We start from the raw sequence: 21930 nt of genomic DNA, 5'->3' as shown, positions 1-21930 counted from the left end.
GGAGTGAACTGTTCCTTTAAGTATGATTGACATGCCACTGTTCAATGCTTTAGGAAACTCATTTTGTGTGTGTGGTTACATATGCCATCATACTCTACCTGTATGTTTGGTTTTAGTTAGACTAAAATCCAATTTACAGTGATTGTGTCTTTACCACAGAATATGGAAATTGCCAACAGAGCAGGTCAATCAAGAACCCAGAAGCACCTTCAGGATTGGCAGCAGAGCTGAAATGTTGATGGATCATGCTGTGACTGATGAACACGGCATGGGCTCTTTGGGCGAAAGCGCCTCTTTATCTGCTCGACTGCACACTCAAATGTACAGTGGGATTGACCCACGCTATGCCTTTCTTCTTCTCTGTAATGTAGCTTTCTGTGAGTTTGTTTGGTGCGAGCATTAGATTGGTGGTGTACAGCTCAAGTGTGGTTGCAATTTAAAGGGTCTTATCATTGAAAACAGTTATTTTAGTTTTGTTCTCTTGATATTATTTAGGTATAGACAAGACCACTTAGGGAAATTGATGTCGAAGCTTGCACATGACACCTGTTGAGATGTGCATAGTCCACATTAAAATGAATCAAGTTAAAGCATTGCCAGTGAATTATAGTGAATTTGACTTTTTAAATATGCACAATACAAGATAAGCTGAAATGAACTTAAGTTTAGTTAATGTAAATCAACTTACAGAGGCACTAAATCAGTTTATTTATGCATTTAGGTTTATTTATTTATTTTGTGAATTTTTTCTGTATTTAGTGAGCCATTAATTAATTGTTTTATTTGCATTTATTAACTATTTTTTTTAATTAAAAATGTATTATATTTTATTTATTTTATTATTTATATATTGATAACCATTTACATCACAATGACTTAATTGTTCTGGTTAATGAGAATTTTTTTCTTTTTTTTACTGAACATATTACATTTGTTATTTTAAATATGAGTAATATAAGATATACTTTATTTATTCACTTACTGAGGCATTAATGCATTTTATTTATGCTTTAACTGCATGTTAATAATCTGATTTCTTTATTTTTATTTTCTATTTTATTTAATTTTTTTAAATTGTATTTCTGTGTAATAATTAATTAAATATTTTATATGTAACAATAATTGCATTACATATGTTTTTCCTGCATTACTTGGGTAAATGATTTATGGTAAATAAAGTGCTTTTCTCTTTATATCTGGTTGCTGCAGATCCAGCCCTGATTAGAGCTTCATAGTCTGATTTCTCCCTCTCAAACATGACATTTTCACATCAGTCACCCACTTGATTTGTTAGTCATAAAATGATATTTCTACATAGATGAGTTCTCTCAAAGCCTTGTTCAGTTCAGCAGCTACAGAAAAGCAATTAAATTAAGGTGAGTATATCAGCACACCGAGTGGAAAATCAAAGGAGAATTGAAACTGTGGATTGAATTGTAGTGCATCTCCTGAATTTGAATAGATGTGAAGAGATACCGAGTCTCTTTCTTCATAAAGTGGAGCTCATTTAGTGCAGATATCACGTTGTTCTGTTCTGTCTGCAATTACCCAGAGGAGGAAAACAGAGAGACAGAGAGAGCGATACAGAGCGACTGAGCGCAGACTGAGAATAGAAAAGCTCCACACAGAGCCAGAAGAACTCTGACTGACATCATTGTTTAGCATCTCTCGTCCAGACTGACCTTCATCTTCATGAAAAGACCTCGAAAGACCCTCTGGCAGTGCTCCAGATGTAACACACGGCCCGTGATCCTGTCTGAGAGTCTTTGAGTTCAGGTTCGTCCATCACATCTTTATTTACCTTTATTTTACCAGGAAATAATCCCATTGAGATTCAGAATCTCTTTTTCAAGGGAATCCTGGCCAGACGGCAGAATAATAGTTCCATTTTAAAAATACATATACAAACATTTAACAGAAAAAGACATTTTGCAATTTAAACATCATCTCAACATATTCACCAGCAGCACTCAGTAACAGCACATGTGCATTTAGTACTCAAATAGTTCTTTATCCTCATTTTAAATTGTGTCATTGTCGGTAAATAGTCACATTTTTGCTTATTCTGCAATTTATATTAGGAAAAAGGTGCAAAAACTTTAAAAGCACTTTCACCTAAGACAGTTCGCGTTCGTGGAATATCATACATGATTTGGCCATATGATCTAAGATTACACTTCCTGGTAGTGACTTTTGAAATCAGAAGAGAACGTAAGTAAGGAGGCAGTTTACCAAGTATGGCCTTAAAAAGAAAAATATACCAGTGTTCCAGCCTGCGATTGTGCAGAGATGGCCAACCAACACTCTCATACAAGTTGCAATGATGAGTACGAAAATTGGAATAAGTCACAAATCTTAGTGCTGTATGATATACTGAATCCAGCATTTTCAAAGAAGCTTTGTTTGCATGCATATATAAAATATCACCATAATCCAGCATTGACATAAATATTGTTTGTATAAGTGTTTTTCTTGTACTAAAAGAGAAACATCCTTTGTTTCTATAATAGAAACCCAACTTTACTCTTAGTTTTTTTGTTAGACCCTCTATATGCTGTTTGAAAGACAAATTTTCTTCTAAAAGGAAACCAAGATATTTATAGACTGATACTCGTTCAATTACTTTCTCATCTAGTGTAGCAATTTGACTAGCATCTTCTGTTTTCCTTGATTTAGAAAAGCACATCATTTTAGTTTGATCAGAGTTTAGTACAAGTCTCAGTTTCTGAAGATTCTTCTGAATAATTATAAAGGCAGATTGCAGATCCTCTATAGCACTTGTCAAGGCTGGAGCAGAACAATACAAAACAGTATCATCCGCATAAAAATGACATTTAGCATTTGTTAGATTTTACACATTACATTTAAGTCATTTATAGAAATAGTAAATAAAATGGGTCCCAAAATGGACCCCTGGGGAACACCAGTTTGTATAAATAATGAGTTTGAGGACACACCATCAACATGAACACTTTGTGTTCTGCCACTCAAATAGTTGCCAAACCATTTGACAGCTTTTGGAGACATTCCAATATCCACCAATCTCTGAGACAGAACATAGTGGTCAACTGTGTCAAATGCTTTTGAAAGATCTAAAAACAGTGCAGCACAATAATCTTTAGAATCAATAGCACTTTTAAAATCATTCAACACTTTCATAGTGGCAGCTGATGCTCTAATAGGGTTAAATACTAAGAAATCTGCTGGTCCAGATGGGTTGGATCCATACTTTTTAAATATTGCTGCTGAACATATTGCAGAACCTTTGACACATTTTCAACTTGACCATTGAAACTGGATTAATACCAAGTGTTTTGAAGTCAGCATATGTCACTCCTTTATTAAAGGGTGGTGACCGATCAAACCCAAATAATTATAGGCCTATGGCTAAGCTATCTGCTTTAGCCAAGGTTTTAGAAGGGCTTATAAGTGACCAGTTAAAAGACTTCTTATTAACAAAAAATACTTTACATGATTCGCAATCTGGTTTTCGTAAAAATCATAGCACTGTCCTTTGTTCCAATACAAAACAAGATCAAAATCAATAGGTACATTTTCCCTAGACAAAGAGTCATCCTCTTGTCTCCTCTGATGTTTTGTTGAATGGTCAAACAACAACCCAGAAGATATAAAGTGCTGATTCAGGGAATCTAACATACTTTTCTTGACAGTGATTTTATAACTTTCCAAAATTTTGAGGGATTAGCTGAGCTATCACATAATTCATTTACATAAAAATCTGATTTTGGTTTACGTATTTGAGAGACACATTTGTTTCTCAGGTGCCTAAAATTTTGCCAGTCTGAACTATTTTTGGATTTCTTTGCCATTGACCAAGCAAGATCACGGTCATGAATTAAATCAAACAATTTCTCTGAAAACCACGGATTATCACGGCCTTTAATTTTATATTTCCTAAGAGGTGCATGCTTGTTTATAATATTCAAAAATAGTGACATAAAATATTTCAACGCTATTTCGGGATCTGGTATCAAATTCACTCTGGTCCAGTCACAAAGATTAAGATCAATACAAAAGGCTTGTTTACAGAATGACTTCAGATTTCTCTTAATTATAGTACGCGGTTTACATTTAGATATCCTGGCATCTCTCACACCTGCAATAACGCAGTGATCACTCATATCATTTGCAAAAACAGCAGTAGCTTTGTATTTCTTCGGCACATTTGTTTAAAACAAATCAAGAAGCGTAGACTTCTGAGCTCCACACACAAAAAACTCAATTAACTTGATTAAGACACAAAGATGTTGTTTTATGAATAGTATTGCTAATATAAATAGTAATGCATGATGTCATATACTACTCACTACTGATCAGAAGTTTCCAGGTCAGTAAGATTTATTTTATTTGTTTATCTCTTCTGCTCATCAATTTGTTTAAACAGTAAACACTTGTATTTTCAGGATCATTTCTCCAGTCTTCAGAGTCACACGATCTTCAGAAATCATTCTTATATAGCCTACTGATTTGCTGCTCAAGAAACATTTCTGATTCTTATCAATGTTGAAAACAGTTGTGCTGCTTCAGATTTTTGTTGAAACGGTGATATGAAGAGCGATGAATAGCAAGTTCAAAAGAACACAATTTACTTGAAATAGAATCATTAGTGACAGTAACTACCTTTCTAATCTTTTTGTATTCTATTTTCTTTTTTATTTATTATGCAATTATGTGTGTGTGTGTGTGTGTATATAAATATAAAGACCTCTAACACTAGCTTGCTCTATTCTTTTTCTATTCTGTTTTCTTTTTATTTATTATATTATTTAAAAGCCCATGCTAGGTGTACTGTGTTAACCTAACTGAGACTTGTTATAGCACTTATATATCATTGCTCTTTTTGTTGTTTTTGATTGCTTCCACTGTCCTCATCTGTAAGTCGCTTTGGATAAAAGCGTCTGCTAAATGAATAAATGTAAATGTAGTGACCAATTTAATGCATCCAGTATTAATTTCTGTAAAACAACATCAAACTTACCGCAACATTTTGAGCAACAGTTTGTCTAATGCACTATATTTCAGATCTTCTTGTGTGAGGAACAGACTGAAATTTGCATTATTGCTCACAAAAGTTCATACCCATTCAGATGCAACAATGATAACAGAATTTGCATGAACTACTGTATATTTAATTAATTAAAGCAAAAACGACACTGCGAATCCATTAAAGGAATAGTTCACCCAAAAATGACAATTTGCTGATATTATACTCACCCTCAGGCCATACTAGATGTAGATGAGTTTGTTTCTTCATCAGATTTGGAGAAATGTAGCATTGCATCAGTGTTTCATCAATGGATGCTCTGCAGTGAATGGGTGCCGTCAGAATGAGAGTCCAAACAGATGATAAATACATCACAATAATCCACAGCCACTCCAGTCCATCAGTTAACTATTGCTTTAATGAACCACTCTTAATCAAATGATGAAGTGTGTTCCAGATCAGATCTGCGGGCTGGTCCTGTAAACAATACTGACCTTTTTCGAATACTAGATCTTAGGGAAAGCGTGTCCTGAAAATCTCCTTTTTAGCTTCACGAAACTCAATCCTGCTTTGATTGATTTCAGAGGTCAGTGTTGAAATGGGCAGTTCTGCGAGATATGTGATGAATAATGTGATTTATCATGACAGGCCGGTTGGTTTCATGCCAGCTGCAGGATGTCTTATGGTAATGCTTTCCATCTACAGTATGCAAATTAGCGCAAGGCCGATCTGAGTTCAGCTAAATATTTTCTATTTTTGTTTACACAGGGAAGCGGAAGGCTTGAGCGTTTATTCACTCTGTAATCGGCCCACTCTATAACCGCTGAAGTGCTCTCCTGAGGGTCTCCTAAAGCATTTTTTGTAGCTCTGTGTTATCGTCCTCAGTGGAGCTGTTGTTTTTTAATTTAATCAGCGCTGAGAACAGCCCAACAGGGACGAATGAGGGGGAAAATACAGCCAGGGGAAGAGCTTCAGGAATATATGAAGGAGAAAACCACTTTCTGGAAGGATGCAACCTGCAGGGAAGACAGAAAATGCTCTCTCTCTCTCTGTCTCTCTCTATCTTGTGCTTTTTCCCAGCATTGTGTTTGCAGCTAATCCCTGCGGCTGGAATCGCTGACAGTTTGAGCCGATGGAGTTTGAATCTGCGATCCGTTTCAAGCCATTTCCTGCCAGAATAACTGCACCATAATTCATAATTCATTCACTTCCTCACTTTCCCTCAATAATCATGTGCTGTGTATTTTTATTAGAGCTATTCAATTCTGGCCAATAGACTCAAATTAGACAGTGTTATACAAATGATAATGAAGGCCAGTATTAAAATACTATTTTCTTGCTAAGTAAAATGTTTGTTATTTACAGTTTTGTCCCAAAAAAACACTAAAATAAGTAATTTTACAAATGAATTTAGACATCACAACATAATAAAAAACAGAATGACAAACATTTTCCCTGAAATTCAGATTATTTGGGGATTTTGAATGGATTTTTTTATTAAAAATGAAAATAAAATAAATGTTTTAACCACTTCAGCTGTTATTTTTATTTTTTTGAGAATTAGGCATATGCAATATTGGACCCACCGGTGGGTCCCCAGAGTTGATGTGGTTTTAAAATATTAAAAGATCTTGATGTGAGTGTTAGATGATCATGTGCTGCATATATATATATATATATATATATATAGAGAGAGAGAGAGAGAGAGAGAGATTCAAATTAAACGTTTTATGGTGATAACTAATAATTGGCCATTATAAAACAAACAAACAAAAAAAAACTAAACTTAAATTGGTCGTTTTACCAGTGAACTTAAGCATCAAAACATCTCATAGATATTATTATTTATAGATTTGCTAAAGGTTACTTCTAATAGCCTTATTAAATTAAAAATGAAATTAAAATAAAATAAAAATGTTTTAAAAGATTAATTTGAAGTGAGCATTAGATGATGGTTGCATATAAGCTGCATATTTTTATTAGAAATAAATATTAAAATTATATTAGAAAGTAAAAGTAAGCTATTAAGTGCTGTAAGCTATTAAGCTAAAAATTTTTAACTAATTAACTTTTATGGCAAAAAAATAAATGTTGAATATTACAATTTTATATAAATAAAATTTACATTATTTACACATTTTGTATAAATAAATGAATTAGCAAAAAGAATGAAAACTAAAATCAGTAGTGAAATGTGATACTGTAAAATATCTAATATTAATAATATTACATTAATAAAATGTAATAATTTGTTTAACTTTGGCATTGGAAGACATTTTGTCTTGTCATTTTGTAAGTTAAGTCACTTAACTTTGATGCATTTTTCAGAAATCAACCATTGTTATCTTATTTCACCTTGCTCATCAAGTAATTGCAATTTGATTTTAAATGTTAAAAAAATGATATTTTTACTGGAAAACAAGGCAACAATATTAAAGAGGAAAATATGTTTTTTTAGCAGAATTGGCAAAAGCATGCATTAGCAAACATCACTAAATACTTGAATTCACAGCTGCTCTGAGACAGTAATCAAATGAACAAACCTTGAGAATCATGGTCTTAAACATGCATCGCTCCTCAAAGACACAGACTTTATGTGAAAACTATTTCTTTAAGCAGTATCTTATGACCTCTGCATTTTAATGCATGTTTGGCCTCTTGTTCTGGAAATGTGCCGAGAGAATGCTGAATTCATGCATCGGTTTGCAGGCGGCTCATTCTAGCGTTTGAGCTCGTCAGGCTCATTCGGTTTGCAGAACAAAATGTACAGCAGTTTTACTGCAAACAGACACATGAGTGTCTGCATTATTCAGAGGACAAACTCTGCACATATGTATATTTTTATATACATATAAAATATGTGTGAGATAATAGTATGTACTCTTAATGAATAAAATGTTATTTCGAAAGAAAATAAAAAAATGTTCCCTAAATTTACTCAGTGACCATATTTGTGTTAATTAGAATTTATAAATGATGCATTAAATTCATGAAGAATTACAGTAAAGACATTTATAATGTTACAGAATGCTTTCTTTACAATGTTATTTTGAACTTTATATTCATCTAAGAATCCTGAAAAAACTACATTAAAAATACATTTAATTCACAAAGAAAACAGTTATTTGGAATCGCAATATTTCACAATATTACTGTTTCTGTTGTATTTCGAATCAAGCGGCTGTTTGATTTAGCTTCATTTGTTTTGCAAGAATTTTATTAACATTTTGTAATTTACATGTACTTTTACTGATTTTTTGAGTAAATGATTTTCTGGAAAAAATGAAATGAGAGAAATACTGTCTTAGAGCTAGATGGTAATGAGGTCATGTTAAGCATTTGAAGTGTTTATCGTGAAATAATGGCTTCTGTTTCACTTTGTATTTTGTAGGGAATAGCATGCAGTATGTACAGTAGTGTGCCCTGTGCAGTATTCACTAAGTAGTATGCTGCTAGTGTTCCATACTTAACATAGTGAAAGAAAGAAAGTATCCATCTCTTTAGTAATAATCTGCTGCTGATATGCTTTGATTCTGTATGCCAGAGGGTCAAAGGTCACGTACGGCCACATTACAGCAGTTCTGGAGGTTAAGTGTTTCTCTCAAGGGCAGAAAAGTAGAGCATAATAGTTTGGATCTTCTTGATAGCACTGCTATTGTATGGCAGGGTATCATTCCAGGACGTGTCCCATTTCTTTGGTCACTCAGGACAGTCTGAGCCTGTTAGAGATTCATCATCGGACAAGAGAGAGAAATAAGTGGCTCTGAATAACTCTTTTACTCCGTCTGAACTTTGAACGCTTACTAAGCGTCTCTCTGGAATCACAGACAGTGATGGGATTCTGCCGTCTGCTTTATTATTAGTCTGTGCAGAACTTCCTCAAGGACCTTCATCAGGACGGCCTTATGGGTGTTTCTCACACGCACACAAGCAAACCCTCACACAAAACCATTCAGAAATAAATGTGATTATTAGAATATTGTCGAGATGATAATGACTAATTGACTTAAGCAGGTCCTTTATGGTTCTCAGGATTGCAGCAGAATAGATAATGGCTGATATAATAATAATTATTAATATTTAAGTAATGAATTAATATGTATAACTGTGTGTGTGTGTGTGTGTGTGTGTGTGTGTGTGTGTGTATATTTATATATGCTTTAATTACAGCCTTTCATCTGATGGGATATGTCTCTACTAATTTTGCACATCTAGACTTTGTGAAATATATATATAAATAAATATATATATATATATATATATATATATATATATATATATATATATATATATATATATATATATATATATATATATATATATATATATATATATATATATATATATATATAAGAAATTATTATTTATTCTTATATTATTATCAGCTTTTATTGTCAGCTTTATTTGTTTTTAGTGAGAGTACACAATTGTAAAAAGATATATATTCATATATGTGTGTGTGTGTGTGTGTGTGTGTGTGTGTGTGTGTAGAATGCAAAAATGTTGTCATTTAATAATACATTTAAAAGTGATTAAGTAATAAATAGTAATTTAATAATTTAACAAATATAAAATTTTATGTTTATTTATTTATTTAGTGTGCATTTTCTTTTTAAATAGTAAGTAATTAAATAAAAATAAAAATAGATTTATTTACTTTACTTTTTTTGTATTAGTATTTAATCAGATAATAAAAGTGAAAATCTGATTTGGCTGACTGTGTGAGAAACCAGCCCAACCTTGTAGCACTGATCAGAAAATTAAGTACAAATGAGTGAAGTTAATCGTAATAATAAGCTCTGCAAAAAAATCCCTTCTTGAGTTCTTTTTGAATTGCATTTTTGTAAATTCCTTTTCTTGTTGTTCCAGCCCAGCACTTCAGTTCACATTTCATGGTTGAAAGGAAAACTCAGAATTCAGCTCAACCCTGTGACCTTTTTAAACTCTATCTGTAAGAGTAAGACACTCATAAGAGCAGAATCTGTACCGATGAATGTTGTCTGACGGTGACAGCGGTTCTTTATAGAACGAGACACAACCAGCTACAGGTGAGACAGCAGTCGCCGTCTGTCGTTTATCTGCAGAGATGTTTAGTATCAGTTCACACAGAGTTCAGGAGGGTTTGTTTTGTGAGTGAGTAAGAGATAAACGTGTCCTTTCGGCCCGGACAGCATCTATTATTCTCCAGTAGCCTTCTGTATGAAGAGCTAACACTGATTCACCATTCAGTGCTGAACATCAGAGCGTGTGAATGGATGTGAGTGGATGTTTCTACACCTCTGTGCACGAGCGTTTGCTCTGCATCTGTATGCACGCTAACACACTGCATCATCCTCATCAGTATGTGCGTCTCGACGCCTCTCTCCATTTCTCTCTCTCTCTCAATGCTAATAAGAGCCGCTTGCCGCATTGTCCTCAAATGCTGGTCTGAACCTCTACATGAGGTGAGAATCTCCAGGGATCTCACCACAAGGGAATATCACAAATGCAATCTCTCTTATGATGTGTCTTTCATACAGTATGTAACTTTCACCGGTTGTAATTTGGATGTTCGGTGTACAGCTCGGATATGGCTCGGCGTTGTGCTGCAAAAACCAAAGTGCATGCATTTGGACCAGATTTTTTTGACAAGCAAAAGACTGAAGACTGTTAATTTAGACAGTGTGTGTGCAATGTTTTTTAATTAATGGATCAGACCAGGGTTCCCCAACCTGTCAGATGAAGCCCTGTGACTTTCATACATCACTAATGTTTAGATACTTTCATAGTTTTTTACCCAAATTCAGAAGCATGGTTTGCGACTTTGCTTACATGGCATTTATGAACATAATAGAGCTAAATGGAGTGACACACAAAAGGATTTTTAGAAATGAAAATTCAAAATAGAAAAAAGAATTAGAGAGAATCAATAAATTATGAATAATTTACTGCCATTGTGTGACTATTTAATGTTATCCATAAAAAGTAACTGTAGTCTTATTATTTTTAAATGTAATATACTGTATACTCTTTTTGTAGTTAATATATATATATATATACAACCCGAATTCCGGAAAAGTTGGGACGTTTTTTAAATTTTAATAAAATGAAAACTAAATGACTTTCAAATCACATGAGCCAATATTTTATTCACAATAGAACATAGATAACATAGCAAATGTTTAAACTGAGAAAGTTTACAATTTTATGCACAAAATGAGCTCATTTCAATTTTGATTTCTGCTACAGGTCTCAAAATAGTTGGGACGGGGCATGTTTACCATGGTGTAGCATCTCCTTTTCTTTTCAAAACAGTTTGAAGACGTCTGGGCATTGAGGCTATGAGTTGCTGGAGTTTTGCTGTTGGAATTTGGTCCCATTCTTGCCTTATATAGATTTCCAGCTGCTGAAGAGTTCGTGGTCGTCTTTGACGTATTTTTCGTTTAATGATGCGCCAAATGTTCTCTATAGGTGAAAGATCTGGACTGCAGGCAGGCCAGGTTAGCACCCAGACTCTTCTACGACGAAGCCATGCTGTTGTTATAGCTGCAGTATGTGGTTTTGCATTGTCCTGCTGAAATAAACAAGGCCTTCCCTGAAATAGACGTTGTTTGGAGGGAAGCATATGTTGCTCTAAAACCTTTATATACCTTTCAGCATTCACAGAGCCTTCCAAAACATGCAAGCTGCCCATACCGTATGCACTTATGCACCCCCATACCATCAGAGATGCTGGCTTTTGAACTGAACGCTGATAACATGCTGGAAGGTCTCCCTCCTCTTTAGCCCGGAGGACACGGCGTCCGTGATTTCCAACAAGAATGTCAAATTTGGACTCGTCTGACCATAAAACACTATTCCACTTTGAAATAGTCCATTTTAAATGAGCCTTGGCCCACAGGACACGACGGCGCTTCTGGAACATGTTCACATATGGCTTCCTTTTTGCATGATAGAGCTTTAGTTGGCATCTGCTGATGGCACGGCGGATTGTGTTTACCGACAGTGGTTTCTGAAAGTATTCCTGGGCCCATTTAGTAATGTCATTGACACAATCATGCCGATGAGTGATGCAGTGTGGTCTGAGAGCCCGAAGACCACGGGCATCCAATAAAGGTCTCCGGCCTTGTCCCTTACGCACAGAGATTTCTCCAGTTTCTCTGAATCTTTTGATGATGTTATGCACTGTAGATGATGAGATTTGGAAAGCCTTTGCAATTTGACGTTGAGGAACATTGTTTTTAAAGTTTTCCACAATTTTTTTACGCAGTCTTTCACAGATTGGAGAGCCTCTGCCCATCTTTACTTCTGAGAGACTCTGCTTCTCTAAGACAAAGCTTTTATAGCTAATCATGTTACAGACCTGATATCAATTAACTTAATTAATCACTAGATGTTCTCCCAGCTGAATCTTTTCAAAACTGCTTGCTTTTTTAGCCATTTGTTGCCCCCGTGCCAACTTTTTTGAGACCTGTAGCAGGCATTAAATTTTAAATGAGCTAATTAAGTGGATAAAAGTGTAAAATTTCTCAGTTTAAACATTTGCTACGTTATCTATGTTCTATTGTGAATAAAATATTGGCTCATGTGATTTGAAATTCCTTTAGTTTTCATTTTATTAAAATTTAAAAAACGTCCCAACTTTTCCGGAATTCGGGTTGTATATATATATAATGTTACTGACCAACAATAGCTGTATTAGATTTATTTTGGTACCACATTAGCAAATTGCTCATTTCTGTGATATTTTGCATCATCATATCAATCTTTCAAAACATTTTTTATTTATCACTTAATACTGCTCTTGAAAGTTATTTTAGCAAATTGTAAAAAAAAAAAGGAAAAATTTTGAAGAAAATATGTCATACTGTATATTATAAGTTTGTGATGCCTACATTCACTTTTAGTTTTTAGTGTTATATTTTATTCATTTAGATAAAATGACATAATAAACATTTTATATATATATATATATATATATATATATATATATATATATATATATATATAAAATATATTTTAATATTGGCCATTTATCGGTTATCGCGTAAAATATTTAATATCGTTAGAAGCAGTGGTGTCGAAAGTATTGGCATTCATTACTCAAGTAGAAGTATAGATACTAGCGTTTAAAAAGACTTTTGTAGAAGTTGAAGTATCAACTCAAGCTTTTTACTCAAGTAAAAGTACCGGTTTAAAAAACTACTTAAAGTATAAAAGTAAAAGTAATGTAAGGAAAAAAATGCCATTAAGAACAAAAGCTTGGGCCGTGCCACAGGGGCCTATTGTACACTACCCCACCTCTCAAAAAAAAAAAAATTTCTACAGGCCATAATGACTATAATGTTATATTAAAATGTTCATGTTGAAAAATTTGGGATGCACTAGGCTACCTGTTTCAGCCGCATATATGCCCATTGAAAATGAACGCACTTTAGTACAATGCAAATACATCAACTCTGGGGACCCACCGGTGGGTCGAAAATTGCATATGCCTAATTCGCAAAAAATCTAAATAACAGCTGAAGTGGTTAAAGAACTAGAGATATGATGACTAGTTGACTATAAGTATTGTTATGGTGCAAAAAGTCAAACTTCACAGGCATGTCATCAATAACCTTTAATGGAATGTAAATGTACATCCAAGCGTAGCTGCAGGAATCTGCGAGGGCAATGGACAAGAACATTGGGGAAGGCTTAGTAACAATCACACTTATATGGTTGTCTATTTACAATAAACATTATAGTGCTGTCAAAATGAATGATTAATCCAAGTGAATAATCAAAAACTAAAAATGAAAAACAACTCATAATCCTGATACCTTCTTGATTGATAGCTTCCTGTATTCGCTAAATACGTCTGCTATGTCCAGTGTGTGTGGGTGTGGGGGGGGGGGGGTAACAAGTTACAAAGTTGGTAAACTTATCACAACAATCGCAACAATCGCAAACGATAATTTATTAAAACGTCTCGCTACCAAACTACCTACAGTAGCTTAATTTGTGGAGGACGAAGAGAAAGCACCCATTTGGTAATTGAGCCAGTAATGAGAAATAATAACTTTTAAGTAGGGTCCAGTGCCTTTTCAATACTTTTAAAATGGTATCGATACTTTAAAACGATACTTTAAAAAAAAAGAACCTAAAAAAAAAAACTATGGATAACATTAAAGAACATTACAAATATTTAAAATAAATCCATAGTTTTCACCCTGGATGCTCTCATTTCCCAAGTTGTGCTTCCCTTAATCTAAGGCTAATAAATGTATTTCACAATCTGGGTCATTATTTAATACAAAAGCACACATAATGTTTCTACTGTATCTCTGTCACTCTCTCTGATATTTAGTTAAGATGAGTGCTGTCTGTCACTGTCTTTAATCAGTTCTGTGAATTACTGTATGCTCATTCTTTATAAAGTACACTGTAAAATGTAAAAAGTTTAGTTAACTTAAAAAAAAAGAGAGGAAACCGATTGCCTTAAATTTATAAGAAAAGTATTAGTATTCATTTTAAGTTGGCAAAACTAAATAGTATTTGTAAACTTAACTTAATTATCAAGTACAATTAAGTACTGGTGACTCAAAAGCATTAGTTGAGGTAACTTATTATTAGTGTTCACTTTACTTGTAAATATAAGGAAACCGATTGCCTCACATTTTTAAGTAAGCTAAACTAACAAAAACGAGTAAAGCAAAAAATGAACTATGTTGTCAAAACATTCATTTTATTGTAACAGTGTACAAAAATTGCTTCTTTAAAGCATGTTTAAAACAAAAAGGGTTAATAGTGAGTGATTAAAACATCCAACAATTCAACCCTACAATAAAACATTTGTGTTACTGTAAACAAACAGATAACTGATTAAAACAGACCTTTTTTAAAACAGACACCCAAACAAGTGCATGTTCCTTTAAAAAAAATTTAACCGCTTAAGGTGCTGTTACTAGTTCTTGAAGTAACATTTACTTCAAGAAGCGCTTCAGTGGGAATTGTCAGTGATAATTTGGACCTTTTCAGCAAAAGCATCATTAAAACTTTTAATAGCAATGTCTTTAGTAAAACAGTTACATCCATATCATGATCGGTTTGGTTCCAAACGTTCCTCAAAATGTTCCTTCGTGTTCATCAGGACAATGAAACTTATACAGGGTTGTAACAAAATGAGATCCTTTCCCTATCCTTTTAATGTTTAACTTATTATTTAATGCTAATTATTGGTCATTAAAAGGCGTTTGTTTTTGTTGTTACTGCTGAAACAGTCTGTACCAGCAGAGAGTGAAGTGATAGGGTGCAGAACGGATGCTGCTAAAACTGTCACGGGACATAGGTAAGTAATGGCTATATAGAGAGACCTTTTTGTGCTGAGTAGTTGGATTGAAATTAGATTGAAAAAATTCAAGACACTATTCTATATGAGATTTTTATAGTTTGAAAACAGCTTGTGATCTGGTTGAACTCAGCAATAATCTATGTAAAGAGAATAACATTTCAAAATCGCTGTCTTTTTTATGGGCACTGAACCATTTCATTAATTTTCAGATGTTGACGCAAATGGCAGAAAAACAAGGATTCTGTGCAGGGTTCTTTAAATTCACAGAGAGGACAATGAAATATCAAAGGTGTTGGTTTTGATCCACTTGTTTGTTTTGCATTTTCAGAGCGATCCCAGCTGGCATTTCAACGTTGATTGAAGGTTGAAACAACGTTGGTACCATGGTTGAATCAACGTTGAATTACCTTTTGATTTTGCAAATTGGATCAACGTTGATATTGTAACGTTGATTCACTGTTGTATCAACGTTGTTTCAGCGTTAAAACAACAACTGACCTTATTTCAAACATATTTCAACGTTGAAGGTTGGTCATTTGCCGGCTGGGATTTCTTGTTAAATGCACTTTTAGAACATTGGATGATTTAAAAGAACACAAACAGTCTGTGTGAAGACAATGAATTTGATTGGCTCTCGTGTAGCTTCCATGTTTAATCTGATAATGTTTCAATAGCAGAGCTCTCTTTTCACAGAGTGTGAGTACACTGTACACTCTTTTCACTACTGTGTGACATTTGTGTAAAGCGATTCCAGCGGCTCTGGTCTCGTGGCAGTACAGTATGTGAAGTTTCTACTGTAGAAAGCAGGAGATCTTCATCTCGACCTGATCGTCCTCCTCTAATCCTGATCCGTGTCTCCTCTCACCTCTTTGCTCTCATTCATGCTCTTGCTATTGGAACTGCAGAGCTTCAGGCTCTAAATGAGCGCTGCGGTCTGACAGCTGTGCTGGTTTAATCATGTATTCTATTGGAAACACCAATGCAACTCTGTCAGTGCTTGACAAAGACTCGGAGCGTCTCTGGGTGTCTCACATTTGAGTACAGTTTGAAACAATGTTGAGATCTAGTTGAGACTTGGGTGTTTTTCTCAGGAGAAACCTCTAAGACATAAGACACTTCCACAAAGTCTCAACTCAATGTTTTTTTCCTAAATATTTAGTCTCCAGACTCAAATGAGTCAATAGTTCTTAATTGTTTCTCCTTTGATTCCCTTTCTCCTTTAAGAGATGTAAAAACAATCATTTGTTGACTTAGGGTAAGATTTAAGATGCATAAATAAATGAGAATTTGATGAGAACTATTTGAGATCCCTTACTTTTGATTACAGTTTTTGGGATCTTGGCAAATCTGAGACGTTATTGACAACTCTTCTGATTTCTAAAGTCTTTCTCTACTGTAGAAGAGTATCTCTCTCTCCATTGAATCTCACTGATGTATAGGAGACACTTTTGAGATTTAAAAGAGATCTCATTTGAGATGTTAAAGAGAATCGTTTGCCTGCTGCAAGAGACAAATAGGGCCACTTCTGTATCATATGGTACGAGTTATTATTCCACAGACTTCAAAAGTGTAATGTATGATATTCTGGAGAGCAGAGCGCTAAGTAGCCATTAGCTCTTGGATGAACCCGATGCTGAGATTCAGCGCTTCTTTCACGACTCTAAATAAACTGAACTTCCCACTGCAATCATCACGGGTGGCTTCAAGACATCTCAAGACTGACAGGCTGGAAATGGGATTTCGCTGGAGAGCAGATGAATCTCTAAATGGGGAAGGCAGGAGGGATATCTGGCCATTTACCCCATAAAGATTTCACTTGACAACCCTTCATCCTCCACCCACTGCTGCAGTATCTGTGTGTGTGTGTGTGTGTGTGTGTGTGAGTAAATCAGGTGTCAGTCTGGCTTGTTATAGTCTAGTTTGGTGTCTTGAGTGGGTCTTGCAGGTAAAAAACACCTACACGACAAGCGTTCATGTGTGGGTGAGTGTGAATTAGACAGATGTGATGTGCCACGGTCCAGTCACCCAATGCAAGACAGCAAAGGAATGAATATCAGTGGAAATGGTGAAAAAATATTCCCAAATTTATTCCCAGATGGTGCGTTTTTTATTCGGAGCAAAACACAGCTTGTCGCAAATAATGTGCCTCAGGACAGACAGAATATTGACAGTCTTTTGTCTTTAGCGCTTGTGATTCGCTGTGTGTTTGTCAATGTGTGTTTTGAGACTGGATGCTTTTGATTTGTCATCTGCTCCTGAGCCTTATTCACATGAGACTGATTTTTCTCTGACAAATTTGATTTTCACAGATGTGATACTTTGTGATCTGAATCAAACACTTTTGCATTTTTCTTGTGAAGTCTCTGTGAAAGTGCGGACGACCTGTTTTCTGCTCTCTGAGAAATCTGATCTCATCCAGAAAGAAATGACTGTGATTGCAGTATATTATTTTTTAATGTACGGGAGAAAATATTTACAGCAATTATTTGATCTGATTTAAAAGAGTTAAGAGCTTTTACCCAAAATTGGATTAAAAATGCAAAAGATTATGGACATCAGTCGCTGAACTAAAATATAGAGTGAGGTCAGGATTATTTCAGTATATTACAACTAAAACTAAATACATTAAAAAATATATTGTTACTTGAAAAAAAATATATATATATATTTTGCATTTGGAAGGAAAACTAAATTTTATTTGTGTTGTACAATTGTAAATTAAATTTTATTTTTATCTCTTTTTTTCAGTCATTATTTTACCAGACAGCCAAAAGATTAAATATTTTTTTATAAATATTTTTTTTTAATTAAAAACGATAAAATATTTTACATTTTAAATTATAACTGACACTTAAAATTTATATTTTTTTTATAAAATAAATAAAATGTAATTATAATTTTTTTTGGAATATATAATTATTAAATATAATTATTTTAACAGACAAACTAAATATTATATATTTTTTTAATGAAATACTTAATATAAAATATTGGGTTTTTTTTCTTGATTAAAAAAATAAAATAAGGCATAGTACAGTTTATACTGCACATTATACAGTAACTAGTAAGTGTTCCATTTTGAAAATAACCACACAATATTTTTTAAGAAATTGCAGGTATTGTGCAGTCTTTTCAGTATATCCCAAAGCATGAAACATGATAATCAGAAATGTTATGCTGTTCTGGTGCAAGTGAGGCAGAACCTTCACAATTTCTAAAATAGTCCCAATTTGTTGATGTTTGCTGGCGAAGCAGGACTCGTTTGCTCTGCTCCTATCGCTGTTAGTCTCTGCAAAGAATGTGCTCATGAATAATTTAGAGGTCCTTCACAAAGGGGACTCAAACTGGGCCTTTCTTAGAGACGAGACTGATGGACCTTGACATTCTGTAATTGTAGAATATATTGTATTTCTTAAATTTGTTTCTTAAAATGCAGTAATGCAGTGAACATTCTTATGATGATGTGTGGTACTTCATTGATGGCTATCAAAAGATACAATCTGAAAGTATAGTATTTAAATATAATAAATCTAAAATCTTAATTTATTTATTTTCTTTCCAGCTCAGGTGAATGACTGACCTTTATTTATTTTATTTTTATTGATCTATTTATTTTTAAACTGTAAATGATATAAGCAGGTGTTTAGACTAGGAATAAAGAAAACAAACTAGACTTACAAAAATGCAGGTATCCTGCTCACTGCTATGGCTTGCAAATATATATTTTTTTAATACAGTGTCTTGTTAAAATATTGTGTTCTGTAATTGTTAGATAATTAAAAATTATGAAATATTTGAATTATAGAATATTATAAAAATATTTAATTAATACATATAACCATATCCATTTTACCACTTAGCCTAAAAGTCAATATTTTGCATTTTGACTTTTTTATTTTTATTTTATTATATATATTTTTTTTTTTTTTTAATTTTCTTTTAGTGGGTTATTTTTTTTTTTTTTTGGTTTAAATTGTCTTGTATTTTAAAAAATACCGTTGTTTTTTTTATTTAATTTTTTTACTTCTTGTAATTCATCAAAAAACTGATTGTCAAAAGGCCAGAAATACATTTTATTTTCATTATTTTAGGCATTGCATGAACGACACATACTTAACTATGAACTATTACATAAACTAAAACTAAAAATAGAAAAAAATAATTACCTGAAATAAAATAAACATAAACTGAAATAAAACAAGGCAACAATAATTAAAACAAAAATAAGTATTTAAAAATAAAATAAAGACAAAGAGGACACATTAAAAATAAATAAATACAAAGCACACACACACACACAAATGACTACACTGTTAACTAAACATGGTTTCCTCATCATGCCAAGTCATTTTTATCACTTCATTTTCATTTACACTCATATTTTCTTGTTATTTTCCCAAGCTTATCTTCAAAGGGGCGCATTTTGACCCCAGACGCTCTCTATGAAGATGAAAAAGACAGAGTGAAGAAATGCTGTCTTGTAAATCACAGAATTGAGCTATTTATAAGAGCGTTAGTTTCTCTGGAGTTGATCTCAGCGGCTGACTGTACTGTGTGTGTTTCTGAGACAGAGCCCAGCAGCGCTGAATAATTTACAATATTTGTTTTTGCATAGTCATGCTTCGGATGAGAGTGTGGTTATGTTTCTTCACCTTATCTCACTAAACAAATGCCTGTAAGAACTTGTACCTACTTTCTTTTGCACTTTGATAAGGTTTCTGCTCAGTTGTGAAAAAATGTAGCTGCTGCTCATTCATTCTTGGTCATATTGTGGTATTTTCCATCTTGTATTTTAAGTTATGTGTTTAGTACTTTGTATTACTGTTATTGCAAATCCCCAAACAAAAAAAAAAAGTGGTTGGTGAGTTGTAATATATCTGGAGAGAGAAAACCAAATGCATTCCCATTTATTTCAATAACAGTATGCAAAGCCATCATTGCACCAGCCAAGCAACTGACATTGAAATGCATGAGAATATCACAAAAGTGTTCCTTCTTTAAAGGAATAGTTCACCCCAAAATGAACAATTTAAAGTAATCCAAGTAATCCACTCCACTCCAGTCAACAATTTACATCTTGTGAAGTGAAAAGCTACGTGTTTGTAAGGAACAAATCCATCAAGATAGTTTTAATTTCAAACCATGAGTCCTCTATCCATAATATTGCTTTAAAGTCATCAGATCTGAATCAGGAGAGAAATCTGCACAGATCTCTAAACGAATATATGGCTTGATTTTGATGCGAGTCAACAGTAGATGGACTTTTTTTAACTGGAAGAAGTGTTTTTGTGGATTATGCGCTCATATTTTAGTCAGAAGCCGCGGTTTGAATTTAAAAATGCCTTAATGATGGACTTGTTTCTTACAATCATATTCATACTGTACCTGCAATGCCCACTACATTTCCAATAATGTGCAATATGCAGCATGAAATAATTGATTTCACAATGCAATGCATTTGATTGCACTCTCCATTTCCAGAGTGACAAGTGAAGTCATATTAGCCATACACCTTTTTTCATTATTTAATATAGGACGCCAAGAGATTTAACACAAAACGGCAATCAAAATCCACAATAACGGATTTTATATCTGACATAACTGAAAGTCTCTTGTAGAGACTTCATATGACAACAATGTGGCACAATACTGCGGCTAATGATGCATGAAATCTGGGTATGATGGTAGTTTGCATCAATGTGGCCTATTTATTTTTTTATTTGGCTGGATTTTGATTTTGTGTCAGTTTAGTGCCACAGTAATGAGCTAAAGCATCTTTAGTTAGTTCACATGGACTGACATATAAAGTCCAGCCTCTGATACTGTTATCTACTCAATTATGAGCTATATTTTAATTATATTATATATTTTATATTGGAGCACGGCTTTCATTTTCAATAGCGTTGTGTACGAAATATTCAGCTCTGAGGAAAACCAACTGGCTTATGAAATAACGGTCCCATCTTTATTGCATTGTTTCTTTTTGGTGACAAGAGTAATCGATCAAAGCCAGAATTATAATCGCTGTATTCAGGGACAGCGAGGCTCTCCGTTCGCTTTCATTCGATTTGAGCGAGCGGATCGTATCAGTTTGTTTATTGAATCTGCTGCTGAATTCATTTGGTTCAGACTTTGACACAATAAATCCCAAATGATATCCCTGGGGGAAATGTTTTAGGGATGTTTAATCAGGATCAGAATTAATTTCAGGTGACTCCCGGGAAGCTTTGCCTGAACTCAATTTAAGTGTTTCTCAAGACCTTGAAATGATTGTCAATGGAAAATCGCTATTAGACAAACATTTAGTCCAGAAGATTGTTCACTGAATCTGAAATGGCTTCACTTTTGCTCAAATGTACAAGTCCTAACCCTAATTATTTGTGCTAAAAATCATGTAATTCTTTGAGGAGAGCAGCTATTACTTTCATTTGTTCAACACTGAACAATGCAAACACTGAACATTCAGTCAGTCATTAGTCTCTTGGTTGTGGCATTATGTTCTGACTAATTATCTGTGAAGATTAATTTCATCCTCTTGAGTTGATAAAAATGATTGTGAAGGTATATGGCGGTTCTGATTTGAGCTGTCTGTCGTCTGCTTTCAGAATGACAC

At 33.7% G+C, this 21930-nt stretch overlaps 1 protein-coding gene across 3 annotated transcripts in view; it reads left to right on the top strand.

The window, feature by feature from the left end:
* LOC132128885 (disks large-associated protein 4-like) overlaps window positions 1-21930 on the top strand; it is a 149895-nt gene that overhangs the window by 19452 nt on the left and 108513 nt on the right. For 2 of the 3 annotated variants that reach the window (XM_059540269.1, XM_059540267.1), the window contains exon 2: window positions 21923-21930. This exon is cut by the window's right edge and continues 63 nt beyond it. The exons of the other annotated variant lie outside the window; for it this stretch is intronic. The gene's annotated coding sequence lies outside the window, so the exon portion shown is untranslated. The remainder of the gene's footprint in view (window positions 1-21922) is intronic. 3 annotated transcript variants of the gene reach the window in all.

The sequence above is a fragment of the Carassius carassius genome, chromosome 46 (genome assembly GCF_963082965.1).
Source record: "Carassius carassius chromosome 46, fCarCar2.1, whole genome shotgun sequence".
Taxonomy (NCBI): Eukaryota; Metazoa; Chordata; class Actinopteri; order Cypriniformes; family Cyprinidae; genus Carassius; species Carassius carassius.
This window is presented reverse-complemented; position numbering and strand designations above follow the sequence as displayed.